This window comes from Hippocampus guttulatus, chromosome 16 (assembly GCF_054856545.1).
Source record: "Hippocampus guttulatus isolate MCC_2025c chromosome 16, RoL_Hgut_1.0, whole genome shotgun sequence".
Taxonomy (NCBI): domain Eukaryota; kingdom Metazoa; phylum Chordata; class Actinopteri; order Syngnathiformes; family Syngnathidae; genus Hippocampus; species Hippocampus guttulatus.
The window spans coordinates 12,540,626-12,558,061 of record NC_141276.1 but is presented as its reverse complement, the minus strand read 5'-3'; the positions used below and the strand labels follow the sequence as shown (position 1 = coordinate 12,558,061).

The 17,436-nt window shown below is 45.9% G+C and overlaps 2 pseudogenes; both read left to right on the top strand.

Moving 5' to 3' along the window:
- Positions 1-275: 275 nt before the first annotated feature.
- On the top strand, positions 276-12,807 carry LOC147193219 (uncharacterized; annotated as a pseudogene).
- Positions 12,808-15,197: 2,390 nt separating this feature from the next.
- Positions 15,198-16,862, top strand: LOC147193218 (GTPase IMAP family member 7-like; annotated as a pseudogene).
- Positions 16,863-17,436: the final 574 nt, after the last annotated feature.

Genomic DNA, 17,436 nt, shown 5'->3' with positions numbered 1-17,436 from the left:
GCAAAGTGTCCCAATAAATGGATCAAAAAAGTACAGAAAGAGTGATCCTTCCATGCTGGCCGACGATCCCTATTCAGAGGGCCGTGAAAAAACGGAATTAACTGAACAGTAATAACCATCGAGGTTGGATAGGATCCCCCGATGAGTTTCAAGCCTTGAAGAGGAGTCACTCTCCAAGCAAACACCTTGTCTATTCAGTCCTGAGATTGGCCAAATGAGCACCGCCATCTAGTGGGAAAGACCCTGGTAAAATAAGCTCTGGTCAGACTAGGAAAATGGACTCCCGTGAACTCGAAACCCTCAGAGTGAAGCGCTCTGCTGCGCAATCGTCCTTCACAAAGCGGACCAATAAGCTTGCCTCCAGAGTCAACCTGTTGGGAGAGAAAGCCCTAATTGATGAGCTGAAGGCCCTTGAGGTAGACTATGAGAGGGTCAGTGATACAGGATACGACTATGCTGAAGCCCTCAGTGCGGTAAAGGGAACCGAGGATGAAGAGGGCAAGGCAGAAGAAGAAGTGGCCTGCATCGCAGAGAAAACAGCTGAATGCCTGCGCAAATACACCGGAACTGTTGAGCTCATCCAGGAAACAATCTGGACGAAGTTCGCTGCAGATGACATCAAGGAATGTATTTCCAGTGCAGAAGCTAAAATGGTTCAACTGGAGAGCTGCAACATAAATAAATTACATAAAACTGACTTTGAGTTCACCAGAAATAGCCTTAAGGAGAGGATTGACGAGCTCGAGAAAAAATGCAGTGACTGGGACGCATTAATCTCATATGCCAAAACAAAGGTGTTGAAGGAGAAGGTTCGAGCTCTGTGGCGCCGGGTTAGAGACTTTGAGGATAGCTGGCAGAAAAGAGACGCAGAAAAGTCGTCCGACGATGTGGATGGCAAGGCCCCACTGGAAAAAGAGTCAGACAAAGCAAAAAACATGCCTGATCCTGTCAGCACCACAGAGCCTCCATTCACCGGTCTCAGTCTCAAGCATGAACTTCCTTCAGGCAACACCACCCCAAGTGTTCCATTTAATCCCACACAAACAACCATCTCAAATCCAGATACCAAAATCCAGACACCGCCAATGGACCAGAGTGCTCCCAGAGGTAACCCTGACATGTATCCTGGAGGGTACGGGTAAAGGCGAGGACAATATTGATAAAGGCGAGGACCATCTTGCAGAAGGTCATGACCAGAAGAGACTGGGGCGACTTACGGTGGTTGACATGCCGGGCTTTGGGGACACCTGCCTCAGTGAGGAGCAGATTTAGACAGAAATGGCTAAGTGTCTGTCTTTCTGTGCTCCTGGGCCGCACGCTTTTCTCTTGGTGGTGCCGATTGGTCGTTATACAGCGGATGCGGACCAGGCTATTCTCAATCTGGCCAAAATATTTAGAGATGATGCCGTCAAATACCACACAGTGGTTCTTTTTACCAGGGGGGATGAACTTCAAGGCATGGAGTTCGACGAATACCTGAGAGATTCTCCTGCTGCACTTAGGAATCTCATTGACAAGTGCGGAGGCAGGTACCAAGTGTTCAACAATCTTCAAAACTCCAATAATCCGGCGCAGGTTCAAGAACTCTAAGTAAGGTGGACAGCATGGTGAAGCAGAGTAAAAGCGGGTTTTATAGCAACGCTATGTTCGAAGAGGCCGAGGCTATCCGGGAAGAGCAGAGAAGGATAATGTTGGAGAACAAGCGCAGGGGAAGCAGCGGAGCAAATGAGGGAAGAGGCCGTTCGCTCGTCACGGGTGCTGGAGAGGTTGACGCGCGTGGTGGCGACTGGCGTCATCGGACTGACGGTTGGAATTGCCTTTGGCGTAAGTCTGACCCCGGCAGTGGCCGCGGCGGTCTCAGGAAAGGCCGCTGTGGCTCTGGGGGCAGCGATTGGTGGTGCGATCGGAGTCGTTGCTGGTTCAGAGGCAAAGAGTTTCAAAGAGGGAGCATCCGATACTATTGAACTGGTTGTTCGTGTCGGAGGTTTGACAAAATTGTCGGTTAATGTAACCTCTTCAGAAACAGAAATATAAAAGACGTAAATGTTTATACAGTCTTGTTTAACTTAGATTTCGTTCCAAAAGACAGGCTTTGTTATCAGAAATCACCCCTCCTCCTCCCGAGTCCTCGCAAATAAAATATGAAATGTCGGGTTTGCTTCGGGCTCGGGCCTGCAAATCAAGCTAAGTTTGGCTCTTCAGGCTTCCTTAGGTGTGGGGGCTTGCTTGGGGCCAGGGGCGGCCCCCCCTTAGTTGGAACTTTAGCTGCGGAAACGGGGCAGCAATAGTTCAGGACACTGTGGCAGCTGCGCCTGTTGCAGCAGCAAGATATCCTGTCCAAGATGGCAGCTGTAACCGTACCAAGTAACGCTGCCATGGAAATCATCAAATGTAAAACCAAAGACAGAAAAAAAATACTTCTCGTGGAAAAAATGAACACGAACAGTCTGCCTTTGACTATCTCTAAAATATTGTCAGAAAATGACAATGTTGTCTTTTTCAATATTTATATTGTTTTGTTTGAGATTGCAACGCAGTTGAACAAAATCAAAATAATATATAGAAATAATAGGATCTTTCAGGAGGCGTCTCTCAGTGCTGCGTAGCAGTGGCATAACAGAATCCTTTAGGGGCTTCAAGTGGCGGCAGGTCTGGATGTCGAATCAAGCGTGTAGCGTACCTTTGGGTGCCATTCAGGTTTACACGGAGGGTTTCAGCTTTCAATAAAGCCACTGCCAAATGGTCTTGCTTGGACTTCTCTTTCGGGACGGTGAGGGACTGAGTTCATTTTCCACAGCTTCTCAACATGTTTGGGTAGCTCCTCAAGTTGTGGGGAAGAGGAGGTGAATAGGCACTGAACGGAGTTGGTAGGCCGCCCCATGAACTTAAATGGGCCTTGGAGGGTCCACCCTAGTCTTGTGTGAACAGCGGCTGGACTACCTGGTGGACCGAGCCTGACATTTTCAACTGGTGTTACAAGGTGAGGCTGATCCGAGCCAATAAGGAGTGACGGCTCAGCTTCTGTGAAGGCAGGAATGGGCAAGCCACGGAGGTGTCTGAACTTCTGCTGAAGGCCACGGGCTCGATTTTTTAGGAGCGATCTTAGCTCTAGTTCACATACGGCTGGTGAGCTGCTATGAGTGGGAGGAGGTATGTGAAAGGCTGGTGGCTTCTGAGCTGTTGGAGGTTGTGGCTACGGCTTCACTGGAGCTGGAAATGGACACGGAGGAGGTCAAGTCAAGTCAAGTCAACAGTATTTATAGAGCACTTTCAAACAGCCATCGCTGCATACAAAGTGCTGTACATGGAGCAATTTAACATGCACAATAAACAGTAAGACAAATCGGTAATAAAGGCGGTAGAAAGCACCAAACAGTAAAACCAAGAACAAATCTAAGTCATGCTGAGTCGAATGCCAAAGAATACAAGTGAGTTTTGACGAGGGTTTTGAAGATGGGCAGCGAGGAGGCTTGCCGAATGTTTAGTGGGAGGTCATTCCAGAGAGAGGGACCAGCAACAGAAAAGGCTCGATCCCCTCTGAGCCTCAGTTTAGTTCTTGGTACTTCTAATAAAGTCTGGTCCACAGACCTGAGGCGCCGGGCAGGTGTGTAGGGGCGGATGAGCTCAGAGAGGTAAGGTGGCGCGAGATTATTCAGAGATTTGAAAACAAATAAGAGGATCTTGAAAATAACTCTAAAATGAATGGGGAGCCAGTGAAGGGATGCCAGAGTAGGAGTTATGTGCTCCCTCTTACGAGTACCAGTCAAGAGGCGAGCGGCGGCATTCTGGACCAGCTGAAGGCGCTTAATGGAGGACTGGCTGACTCCAAAGTAAAGGGCATTGCAGTAATCGAGCCGGGATGTGACAAAGGCATGAATTACTGTCTCAAAGTGTTCATGTGAGAGGAGAGGTTTTATTTTGGCCAGCTGTCTAAGGTGAAAGAAGCTGGATTTAACAACGGCACCAATTTGCCGATCGAGTTTGAAATCACTGTCCAGTTTAAGGCCCAAGTTTGAGACTGTTGACTTAAGATAAGGAGACAGGGGGCCCAAGTCTACAGGATGGAATGTACAAGGGCCACTGGGACCAAACAATATCACCTCTGTCTTCTTTTCATTGAATCTCAAGAAATTTTGTGCCATCCAGGTTTTGATTTCTTCCAGACAGGATAGGAGTGGCCTTAATGAGAAGGCGTCTTTCTTGCTCAGTGGGACATAGATCTGGCAGTCATCTGCATAGCAGTGGAAGGGAATACCATGTTTCCTTAAGATGGAACCCAATGGGAGCAGATACAGCGAGAACAGCAGAGGCCCCAGAATTGAGCCCTGTGGAACACCACATGACAGGGGAGCAGTGCGTGACTCAGAGCAGCCAAGGCTGACACAGAAGGTTCTGTCAGCTAAATAGGACCTAAACCACTCAAGAGCACTGCCGCCAATGCCCACCAAGTGCTGCAAACGAGACAGCAGAATACTGTGATCCACTGTATCAAATGCTGCAGTTAAGTCCAATAAAACTAGACACACGTGGTCTCCAGAGTCATTTGCCAGGAGGATGTCATTAGAAACGCGTAACAGGGCTGACTCCGTGCTATGCATCGTCTTGAAACCTGACTGGAAGACCTCCAAGATGTTATGTTCATCCAAGAAAATTTTCAACTGCATGTGCACCACTTTTTCCAGAATTTTGGAAATGAAAGGCAGCTTGGAAATGGGCCTGAAACTTGACAGCACATCTGGATCAAGGCCAGCTTTCTTGATCAAGGGTTGGACCACAGCATGTTTAAACTGTTGGGGAACTACACCAGAAGAGAGGCTGCTGTTGATGATATCCAAGACTGATGCGCCAACACTCGGGAGAACCTCCTGAAAGAAGTGCGGGGGAAGAGAGTCGCAAGGGGAGCCAGATGGCTTTGTCTGGCGAACTACATCCTCCAAAAGCGCCAAGGACACAGTTTCAAAAGAATTTAGCACAGCTGAACATGGAACATGGACAGAGGGGTCAGATGCGGTATTTGAGACCGGAGTCCTAGCTGTAGAGACCTTATCAATGAAAAACTGAAGGAATCTGTTGCACATCTCGGGTGAAGAATCCGAGCAAGTAGGCAGAGGGGGTTTGAGTACAGAATCTATTGTTTTAAATAGTGCGCGTGGGTTGTGACGGTTAGCTTGAATAAGGTCCGACAGATATTCTCTTTTGGCCTCTTTTACTGTGAGCTGGTAGTTACGCCAGCAGTCTTTCCAAATTTGATAAGAGACATGCAATTTGTCATTTTTCCACTTGCGTTCGGCTTTGCGACACCCCTGCCTAGCTGCGCGGGTAATGTCGTTAAACCATGGCTCGGGTTTAGGTTTTGGGAGCACAGTTTTTGAAGGAGCCACCAAATCCAGGATGGCACAGCATGATGAGTTGAACCAAGAGGTGAGTTCCTCTGTGTTAGACGAGGGTACGCAAAGGTTATTAAAGGCATCAGAGAAACGACCAGCAGTGCGAGGGTTAAAAATTCGGCGTTTAAAACTAGGAGCGGCAGATTTCACAGCAGCATGCGATAAGACTACGTCAAATAAAACTGCCATGTGATCAGAAATCCCATTTTCAAGGACTCCCAGATTTGACACCGGTAGACCATAAGCAAGGACAAGGTCTAAAACATGACCTTGTTCATGTGTTGGGCTGGTCACATACTGCACGAAATTAAAAGAGTCGATAAGTCTTAAGAAGTCCTTTGCTAGCGTTTTTTCCGGACAGCACACATGGATATTAAAATCCCCCATTAGGAGGATATGATCATATCTCAGCCTGATTTCCGCAAGAAAGGTTGAAAAGTCGCTTAAAAAGTCTTTGTTGTATTTAGGAGGACGGTAAATGACAGCACAGAGCACCGGGAAAACACGACCGACTTCAAAGAAGGTTGCTTCAAAGCTGGTGGCCGATGTGGTGAATGTGCACCGTTTACATTTGAAATTGTTCTTAAAGATGCTCACCGTTCCTCCACCACGGCCTGATGTCCTCGGGGTATCGAGGAAATCACAGTCGGGTGGCAACAATTCAAGCAAAGCGTTGTACTCACCAGTACCTGCCCAAGTCTCCGTCAGACACAGGAAATCCAAGTCATTGGAAAGGAAATACTCCCTCAGAATATGGGTCTTGTTCGTCAGCGACCGGGCGTTTAACAACGCGATCCTTGTGGGAGTAGCAACGGGAGGGATTGCCTCTTCCAATCGCCGAGCCCGGGGGAATTCCCTCAAAAGCTTTCGCTGGATTCCTCCCCGAGAAAGGCGTGGAGGGTAGAAATGCCGTGGCGCGACGGGAGAGCCAACGACTGTTAGCAAGCACGAGGCGACGGGGTTGAGGGCACACCACGCCGGAGCGATCGAAGTGTGTCTCAGATCCCGTTTTAGCTTCACGAGCTGACCGCTACGTTTGCCGCGGCGGCGGCGACGGCGCTTCTGTGAAGGGGGCGAGCGAACGCGGAAGAGATTAGCCGGCAGGTTAGCCAAGAACGGAGGTAGCGTCTTTTCACCACCGTCTTGCCAAAACGCGGCCGAATCTCCGACGTGTTGTTGAATCAATAACAACGATCGGCGATCATAAACCAACCGAGACGCTGTTAGGGAGGTAACAAGCATTGCGAAAAGTAAAAAAAACCGAAATGGCAGGAGCGTCGCCGAACACACTGGCGCACAAGCGGCCATCTTGGGCTTTGTGAATGGGGTCAGGAGGAGAAGGCAAGTAACATGGTTGATTACTGGCCTCTTCCATGTTGAGCAGCTGCATGTTACTTGTCAAGTCGGGTTGAGGCCAGGGCGGAAGAGGCAATTCGTTTACCCCCCGAGGGCCTGCTTTGAAGGGAGACGAGGGAGCTGTGACACCTATTCCTGTTCTCAAGGACCGGGCAACTTCTTCGTAGTTCTTTGATCTCATTCCGAGCCTCGTTCAATTCCTTTATGCCTGACTGGATTAACTGTTGTGATTGGTGCAATTTTGCATTCTCCTCCTGCATTGCTTTGACTGCTTGGGGTAAGTGGTAACTATGGTAGGAGTCAGCCTCGGACGAGATTGAAGGTGGGGACTGTAGTAGGGCGTCCCATTCCGGTTTAGTTCTCTGGAGACGACGTGGGGCTAGCTGAGGAGTCTCGGTGTGAGCAGCATTCCCATACAATCGTCGGTGGAGAGGTGTCAGGGATGGGGCCGTCTGGACTGGATAATCTGGCTGGGTCGGCGACACTCTAGCTGCATTTGATGCTGGCAAATCTCGTGGCTGGTATCCTATGTAAAGAAAGACCGCTGTGGCTCTGATATTCCTGGAGGGCAGGGGGAGGCTGGGTTCGTTGCTTAGGTCTTACAGGAGAATATATCTCTTCCGCTGGGTCCATCTTGAATACAATTATCCAGCTTAAGGGACGAGAAATGTTGGGGAGGCGATAGGAGTGATTCGTTTTAAGGAGATAACTGGAGACTAGATGGTGTGCCGGTCAGAGCACAGGTAGGAAGAGACAGGAATTCCAGGGGATGTTTCAATGTGCTTTACTGGAGGTGTTAAAATGAATACGGAGAAATACTAACAATAGGGTGATGTTGATTGAGGAGGGAGATTGATGAATGAAGAGAGATCGAGTCTACAAATGTGAGAAAAGGAAACTTCAATGTTATAACATAACATCATATTCCTGGATGCAACCAAGAAATACAGTGATCCCTCGCTATTTCGCGGTTTGTTTATCGCGGCTTCGGTGCATCGCGGATTTTTTCAAACATTTGAACAATTTGAAGTCTGCGAGAAGCAATGAAAGTCAGCAAAACAACACTGAGTCACATAGAGCAACATATACAGTACATGTGGGGTAGGGGGGGCTGAGAAGATGTAAAGCCATGCTGATTGGCTGTGCTTCTTTCTGTCTTATCACGTGGGTTACTCTTTGATCTTTAATCAGTGTCTAAGTGTTGTTTACGATGCTGCTAGTGTGTGCTTGCATGTCTGTGTGTGTGGCAGAGAGAGAGAGAGAGGAGGCTTATAAGAACAAAAGCAGGTCTCTTCCATCCTTTATTGTCTAATCATCCTTAATTGACAAATCATAAACACGTCTGCTGCACTTCCAAGGAATCACTGGCCTGTGTGTGTGTGTGTGTGTGTGTGTTAGTGCGCTCTGCTCAAGCGCAAAGGCCCACGTGGGGCAATTTTTTTTGGTATATGTTAATTGGTCGCTACTTCGCGGATTTTCGTTTATCACGAGTGGTTTTGGTCCCCACTAACTGCGATAAACGAGGGATTACTGTAACAAATCTAATTCAGTGTAATGGCACCATCTAGGGGCCACATGAATTAACTACACTTACATTAATGAAGGCTGGCACATTTGTAAAACAAAATACACACGGTCGTCTTCAGAACGGGAAGGAGCTACAGACATCGCACCATTAACACAACTTAACATAAAATCACAAACGATGCCTCTGTATTAACTGGTAAACACTCGCGACCGCGGGGGCCCGATGCTAGCGTGCTAATGCGGCTATCACTCGCGAACGTGGCGGCCCGATGCTAACGTGGCTAACACTCGCGAAATCGGCGGCCCGATGCTAGCGGGCTAAGGTGGCTAACACACTCGCGAACACCAGTGCGCAACTAATTAAACGGGAGAAATACACCTCATTGTACTCACGTTTTGGTCATGTACTCGAGGGTTTAGGGAATCGCTGATCAGGTAAACTGCACAAAGGAGTTGAAAGGATAAAAGTTGGAATAGGTAGGTATGGAATGACCTTGTTCAGGAGCAAACCCGGAACTAGCAGGTGCTGAAATAACGCGATACTTAAATGCGTCAACACGAATGTCTCGCAATAAAGGAATGAGCTGAGCCTTTTCTACAGTTTTGTTAAGTAATGGCCGTTTTTTTTACAATTTTTTTTTGTCTCTTGGAAAATAAAAAAATATGACGTCTTCGGGCGACACTATTATTTGTAAATGAGTCCAGCCGGATAGACCGCTGCTTCTTTTGAGGCGCTGGTGTCCGACTTTAACTTTTGAACACAACAAATAAATATTAGGGGCCTGCATGTGTGTTGGCTTCTGTTTGTATTCAATTTGAGCCGTAGCTGTGTCGGGGACGGCGGTCAAGGATGGACTGTGGAGAACGTGGACCCGATTTAGGAATTAGGAGATGATTTCACACAGGGGGACATCGAAGGTGAGTTCTGTCTCTGACAACCGTGTTTCGTCTTTATTAATTTAGCTTTAGTTGGTCGGGTTCCGCTCAGTCTGGTAAGCATGGGATATGCGAGTCATAGCACAGTGGAAGAGACGGAGCGCGTCTAATTTATTGAAGTCACGAGTAATTAGTGCGAAAATCTGACTGACCTCTCGGCGTCGTTGAAAGCAAGGTTCCTCGTGAGCTCTCGTTCAGTATTCGGTATGTTTTCATTTGAATTACTTAAATGCATTAAAAAGTCTCATAGGGATGCTGCTTCTACAGTATATACGATTGTTTCAGTGCTGGTGTATTTGCAGTGATGCAAATTCATAAAACAAGATGCTCGCAGAGCTTCACCATGGTATACCGTAACATATTTGCGAGTTGCTGCGTGGACAGCCTCGTAGCGAGTGTTTGTTCACCATGAAGTCTTTGGGATGCCATTTACTTATTCGGAAGACCAGTTCTCCGGGGAACCACCCCACCACCAACATACCCTTAACAATGGAGCATAGAATGTTCAAAGTCATATTCTTGTTTTTTCCCTGAAAGATCAGTTGATGCTTGTTTCGTTTAATCATATCCACATACTTGTGCACTTGTCCCCGTACATCTAGAACATTCCCTCCCACCTTCTAATTACTCTCTTTGGAACTGTAGTTACAAAACCTTTTTTTTTTCTTTTCATCGAGAAGCCCACAAAATTGATTCTCATTGTCTGCGGCATCTGAGGGCTCCGAGCTGCCTTGTTCTGTCTGTCCGGCCAACAATATGGCCCCCCATTGAATTTGTCAGCATAAATGCGTTCATCTGTGATACATGACAAAATGTGCCTGAGTTTTCGAAGAAGTCGAATAATAAGTGGCAAGCACTGGATTGTTGGTCGTTGTGCAATTATTTCCGCATGTCATTTCATGAGTTTCCCAATGATAAAGGCTTCACTGAGCTTTCAGCTGGAGGCTTCAAAACCTCTGAAAAAATACTAGATACTTTCTTCATGAAGATTTAGAGGTATTTTGAAACCAGTTCAATAATGACAGTATTCAGCTTCATGTGAATAAATGTAGTCATTGGGTGTGTGCCGAGTGATGTCACGTCCCTGGCAAAATGTGGCAGACTGCTTTCATTCTTTTCAATACTTGTAGTCAAAATCTGGGTCAATATATCATTCATCAACAACAATAGATTTTCTCTGCTAAAGAAATATGCAACTGTGCAAATAGCAATAAAGTGTGAGACCACTAAACACTGCACCCACTTGCACTGATCTAAATATTATTGTCTTAGGACAAACCCAGTTTCAATGAAGTTGTTCCATTGTGTTAAAATATACGCCACAAAATATATCAAGAAATGATAAAATTGCGAGATACGACCCAGCCAGATTTAGATGCCATCTTATTAAAAGCCACCCAGGAAAAAAAAAGGTGTCAAATTCCCAGTTTTCATCAGCAATAAGTTTCAACTGCATCAGCACCACAAACTTAACGTCGAAATGGGCCATTGGCACCTCATTTTTCAAGGCCAACAGTAGAAGCAATGTCTGTGGGTGCTTCAAGGCCAGTCTGCGACATTCGCTGCTATTTCTTGTCTTATCTTTGTGCCATAAAAACAGCTTTGACACTTCAGCCGTATCGACAAGGACACCTTCCTTTTCACTTTTACTCAAGGACACACCGAGTCATCACCAGTGTTACTGTTATAGTGGGCGCAGTATTTGTAAAGACACACATGAGAAGATCCAGATTCAGAAAACTTTATTTATCCCCGTGGGGCAATTAGAGTTGTGCAAGAGCGGCTTATGCATGCAGTTGAAATTTTTCTTGGATGAACATAACATCTTGGAGGTCTTCCAGTCAGGTTTCAAGACGATGCATAGCACGGAGTCAGCCCTGTTACGCGTTTCTAATGACATCCTCCTGGCAAATGACTCTGGAGACCACGTGTGTCTAGTTTTATTGGACTTAACTGCAGCATTTGATACAGTGGATCACAGTATTCTGCTGACTCGTTTGCAGCACTTGGTGGGCATTGGTGGCAGTGCTCTTGAGTGGTTTAGGTCCTATTTAGCTGACAGAACCTTCTGTGTCAGCCTTGGCTGCTCTGAGTCACGCACTGCTCCCCTGTCATGTGGTGTTCCACAGGGCTAAATTCTGGGGCCTCTGCTGTTCTCGCTGTATCTGCTCCCATTGGGTTCCATCTTAAGGAAACATGGTATTCCCTTCCACTGCTATGCAGATGACTGCCAGATCTATGTCCCACTGAGCAAGAAAGACGCCTTCTCATTAAGACCACTCCTATCCTGTCTGGAAATATCAAAACCTGGATGGCACAAAATGTCTTGAGATTCAATGAAAAGAAGACAGAGGTGATATTGTTTGGTCCCAGTGGCCCTTGTACATTCCATCCTGTAGACTTGGTGCCGTTGTTAAATCCAGCTTCTTTCACCTTAGACAGCTGGCCAAAATAAAACCTCTCCTCTCACATGAACACTTTGAGACAGTAATTCATGCCTTTGTCACATCCCGGCTCGATTACTGCAATGCCCTTTACTTTGGAGTCAGCCAGTCCTCCATTAAGCGCCTTCAGCTGGTCCAGAATGCCGCCGCTCGCCTCTTGACTGGTACTCGTAAGAGGGAGCACATAACTCCTACTCTGGCATCCCTTCACTGGCTCCCCATTCATTTTAGAGTTATTTTCAAGATCCTCTTATTTGTTTTCAAATCTCTGAATAATCTCGCGCCACCTTACCTCTCTGAGCTCATCCGCCCCTACACACCTGCCCGGCGCCTCAGGTCTGTGGACCAGACTTTATTAGAAGTACCAAGAACTAAACTGAGGCTCAGAGGGGATCGAGCCTTTTCTGTTGCTGGTCCCTCTCTCTGGAATGACCTCCCACTAAACATTCGGCAAGCCTCCTCGCTGCCCATCTTCAAAACCCTGCTCAAAACTCACTTGTATTCTTTGGCATTCGACTCAGCATGACTTAGATTTGTTCTTGGTTTTACTGTTTGGTGCTTTCTACCGCCTTTATTACCGATTTGTCTTACTGTTTATTGTGCATGTTAAATTGCTCCATGTACAGCACTTTGTATGCAGCGATGGCTGTTTGAAAGTGCTCTATAAATACTGTTGACTTGACTTGACTTATTATAGAGACAGTCAGGGCAAAAGAAAGACATAGGATGAGAGTAGGGCTGTAGGCTTAGCACTTGAGGTCTTGAGGTAGTGGTTCCAGCAACAAAACAGTATTTCACACCGAGCAGTATTGCACATGAAGGACACAGTAAAGACAGTATTGCACAGTGAAAACAGTATTGCACGTCAAAAGTATTGCACCGTAAAACCGTATTGCACAATGGGGTGTGCGAGTCTGTGTGGTCTATTGTTCGTACCTTTAAATCTTTACTTAAAAAAACCCAAACTAAACAAAAGACATTGGTCAATGAAATAACTTTAATTTGGGCCATGGCTTATGCTACTCCGTATACTCTGCTGTACAATACACTACAGTATAGATGTCATGACTTGTCTTGATACTCTCCGTATTTCCTCAGAGTTGTTCCAGCTCGTCAACCCGGTGGGGGACTTCCTCGACTTGTTTGCGAGTTACTAGAAAGGTCGCAACATCACAACAGAAACGTCCAACATTCAAACGGCCAATCCTCGGGTCACTGGGCAACCGCTTTCCGATCTGAGCCACAGCCAGCCAGGAGCCAGCAGTGCAGGTGAGCCAACCTTGGCTGTTTTGCTGTGCTCTTGCTGGTGACAGCATGAAAAAGACAACAAAACCATGCTAATTTAGGTTTTTTTGTTTTTCGAGCAGGCTTGCACCATTGAAGGGGGAGACCCTATGTGGTGTGAGAGACTAAACAAGTCTGTGCAAAGATGAGCCTAAATTTTCGCCCATCATGTCGCTAAATTACCAAAAAGGTTCACTTTTATGATAGTGCCGATCAAAGTTACCGCAGTCTACAGCAATTGCACCTTTCTTTCAGCGCCAATGTAAACAATATTCGGCTCCTGAATTGGATGCGGATCGAATGTGCAAATGTTGCCTTTCTAATGTTGTGCCCGATGATATCCAGTGGAAGCACATTGTCGTTAAAGAATGAATAAGCCGTTTTGGTGTGAAATGGAATTAAAAAGTGGCAGATAGTTGCTGCTATCTTGGAGGCGTGAGACACCCAAAGAAAGAAGAACTCGACGCCAACAACGTCAAAAATAACACGACCTCCGAACAAAACGGACACAAGTCGACCTACAAAGACCTGGGAAACACATTTTGAAACGATTTTAGCCAGTACTGTCTTAATTTTAATTGTTCTCAGTGGCTTTCGATGTGCTATGGCTTGTTGCTTGGTCCCATTTCGCTTTCACTCTCAAGCCAATTCCAGCCAGAATTTACACGTAACGTTGATTTGTAGAGTTGATTTGAAGTACGGTGTCTCGACTGCATGTATCGTACGATGGACAGTTTTTTTGTGGTTACGGACTACGTGCATATGAGGCTCAAGAATAGTCACGTTGCACCTTCTTACAGCTTTGTGTTTTGTATGTAAGGTTGCCACTTGTTTTTCAAACATTTACTGATCCAAGTGTTGATATAATCCATCAAAATAAAAAAACGAGTATTGATACTTTTTTTGGGGGGCAGGGGGTTCCCCCCTGGGTTCCTCACGCGTTTCCTTTTTAACTCGTGCCCAAGTGAACGGTACAAACATGTCAATGAGAGCTGGGAGCAGGCCGCATCTGAGACGAAATTGAAGTTAAATGCCAAGTATACTACCTGCCAGCAGAGTGCGCAATTTTTCTTCTCGGATGTGATCTGACCAGCTGTGCGAGACCAGTGGAAAGGAAACCAAAACAATGGTAACTTCCATCATCGCAAAAGCAGGAAAGCTCGCATCAGATAACTTTTCCTGAAGAAAGCCAGCAGGCTTCTGATGTGACGCAGCGCGGTCACGCAGAAATCGCTGTCGTCTGGATGAGTCTAAAGCGCCAATGCGTGCCCAAAACATTTAAAAATCTTGTATTTGCTTTTTTGGATAAGTGACGGTCGAAAATTGACAGACGGACCTTCAGTCGCTGTTGACCGCCCACCACTGTCTGCATTTGTTGCTGCTCTGTGACTTAAAGCACTGGTGTCAAAGTCAAGGCCCGGGGGCCAGATCTGGCCCGCCACATCATTTTATGTGGCCCGCGAAAGCAAATCAATGATGTCAACTTTCATGATGCTTGCTAAAATCCCAACCTAAATTCTCATTGGTAATAAGAGTTATACTGCAAGCATTTTCTTGTTACTAAACCCCTTGTTACAATAACTTAAACAATAGGTGAATGAACAGTTATTCTTGACTTTTTCATATGGTTTCAGTCAAAACGGCCGTCCAAAGGAAACAAACTAAAATCTGGCCCGCTACAAAAATGAGTTTGACACCCCTGACTTAAAGTATCAGTTGTTTCAATGTTCAGAACGATGTACCTCTATGTTAATTTACAGTATGTTTACCCTTCTACCAGTTTGATTGAGCGTTTTGGTGTTTAATGTGCACTGTTTGATTCCTGTTTGTTTATTGTGTGGATTTTACAGTCAACTTCAACTTGGAGTGATCAACAAACGGCTTGAAGCGAGTACGCTTGGAAACCCTTGGAGAAATATGTAAGCAAGAGTGTCTTTTATTTCCTCAAAATAATGTTACACAGCAGTCGCACTTTTTTTAATTATTTTTTTTAAAGAAGTACATTAAAACGTCCCACCGCAAACTTTATTTGGCTGTATGTCTGCTTGTTCTGAGCACTCGTGTGACAGAGTAAGGACAGTCTCGACGCCAATTGGCTGTTACCGACACAATGCCGCTAAATGTTCACTTCAGCCTATCATGGCGAAATGGGTGAAGGAGCACAATTTTTCGCGTGTATTGATCAGGTTTATTCACGAATGTTTCGACGTGTTTTGTGCAGCTTTCCCCATCACTGAGTGGAAAGGAACACGAACCAGTTGATATGGAGAATGATTCTGAGGTCGCGGGGCTTGAAGACCTCAGGTTGGTTCTTGTCGGAAATGCGGGATCTGGCAAGAGCGCAACTGGAAACACCATCTTGGGCCAAAGACAGTTCCTGTCAAAACTCAGTGCTGGCTTAGTGACCCGGGAATGTCAGTGTGGGAGCACTGAGCCATCAGAAGGTCATGACCAGAAGAGACTGAGGCGACTTACGGTGGTTGACATGCCGGGCTTTGGGGACACCTGCCTCAGTGAGGAGCAGATTTAGACAGAAATGGCTAAGTGTCTGTCTTTCTGTGCTCCTGGGCCGCACGCTTTTCTCTTGGTGGTGCCGATTGGTCGTTATACAGAGGATGCGGACCAGGCTATTCTCAATCTGGCCAAAATATTTAGAGATGATGCCGTCAAATACCACACAGTGGTTCTTTTTACCAGGGGGGATGAACTTCAAGGCATGGAGTTCGACGAATACCTGAGAGATTCTCCTGCTGCACTTAGGAATCTCATTGACAAGTGCGGAGGCAGGTACCAAGTGTTCAACAATCTTCAAAACTCCAATAATCCGGCGCAGGTTCAAGAACTCTAAGTAAGGTGGACAGCATGGTGAAGCAGAGTAAAAGCGGGTTTTATAGCAACGCTATGTTCGAAGAGGCCGAGGCTATCCGGGAAGAGCAGAGAAGGATAATGTTGGAGAACAAGCGCAGGGGAAGCAGCGGAGCAAATGAGGGAAGAGGCCGTTCGCTCGTCACGGGTGCTGGAGAGGTTGACGCGCGTGGTGGCGACTGGCGTCATCGGACTGACGGTTGGAATTGCCTTTGGCGTAAGTCTGAAAGTAGCCACGGCGGTCTCAGGAAAGACCGCTGTGACTCTGGGGGCAGCGATTGGTGGTGCGATCGGAGTCATCGCTGGTTCAGAGGCAAAGAGTTTCAAGAAGGGAGCATCCGATACTATTAAACAGCTTCGTCGTGTCAGAGGTTTGGCTCTTCGGGCTTCCTTAGGTGTGGGGGCTTGCTTGGGGCCAGGGGCGTCCCCCCCACCCCGTTGGAACTTTGGCTGCGGAAACGGGGCAGCAATAGTTCAGGACACTGGCAGCTGCTGCGCCTTTTGCCGCAGCAAGATATCCTGTCCAAGATACACTCACTTCGGTTGGAAAGGCTGTGGCAGCGGTAACTGTACCAAGTACCGCTGCCATGGAAATCATCAAATGTATAACCAAAGACTTAGAAAAAAACAACTTCTCATGGAAAAAATGAACATGAACAGTGTGCTTCTGACTATCTCTAAAATATTGTCAGAAAATGACAATGCTGTTTTTTTCAATATTTATATTGTTTTGTTTGAGATTGAAACGCAGTTGAACAAAATCGAAATAATACAAATTGTTTCATTTGTAAAAGAAAACTGAAGAGATTCCAGTGATTTATTTTTGTTTCGTTTTTTTTAAAAGGTATTTCCTATGTACTGTGTTGTTCATGTACACAGTGCCTCCTTTTTGTGATCAACCAAGTGATGACAAATAAATGCATTATTAAAGACATCTGGTCATCTAGTTTTCTTTCTATACCAGATTTTTTTTGTTTGTTTGTTTTTTAAATCTGTGTCATTTCATCTTTGAGCATTATTGTTTTTTTGTTAAAAATGTGCTCAGGTGGTGTGGACGTCATAGACAATGCAAGTTATGATGTGATTTGGTTTATGTCACCTGATAACGGACTTTGTTTTTTAATCCTTTTTAATTTGCGTCAACCTTCGCTGAAATCAGTAATGACATTTTTTTTAACAATGATTTTTTTTTTGCCTCTTGTAAAAATGTCCCTTGTTTCAAATCGTGCAGCTGTACGTAAACGTATTATCCATAATAAATGTTTGACTGTTTAACAATTCATCCAAAAAGAGGGGATCAAGCTCAATCCGAACATGTCTTATTTGATCAAGCAATAATCTTGGCATTGTTTAGATTGTTGGTTAGAATGATGAAACACATTTACCCATTATGTAAATGGGTAGGCGGAAGACGGTATGTTTTCATTCGAATTACCGGTACTTAAATGCATTAAAAAGTCTCATGGGAATGGTGCTTCTATATACGATTGTTTCACTGCTGCTGTATTTGGGGTGATGCTGAAGGGATTTTCATCCACAGTAGAGGCTTTCATATTTTGCTGTATTGCGGTTTTTCATACAGTGACAAAATACTTGCTTTTGTTTCAGTGTGGCCTTTCATGGTTATAGATGATTCG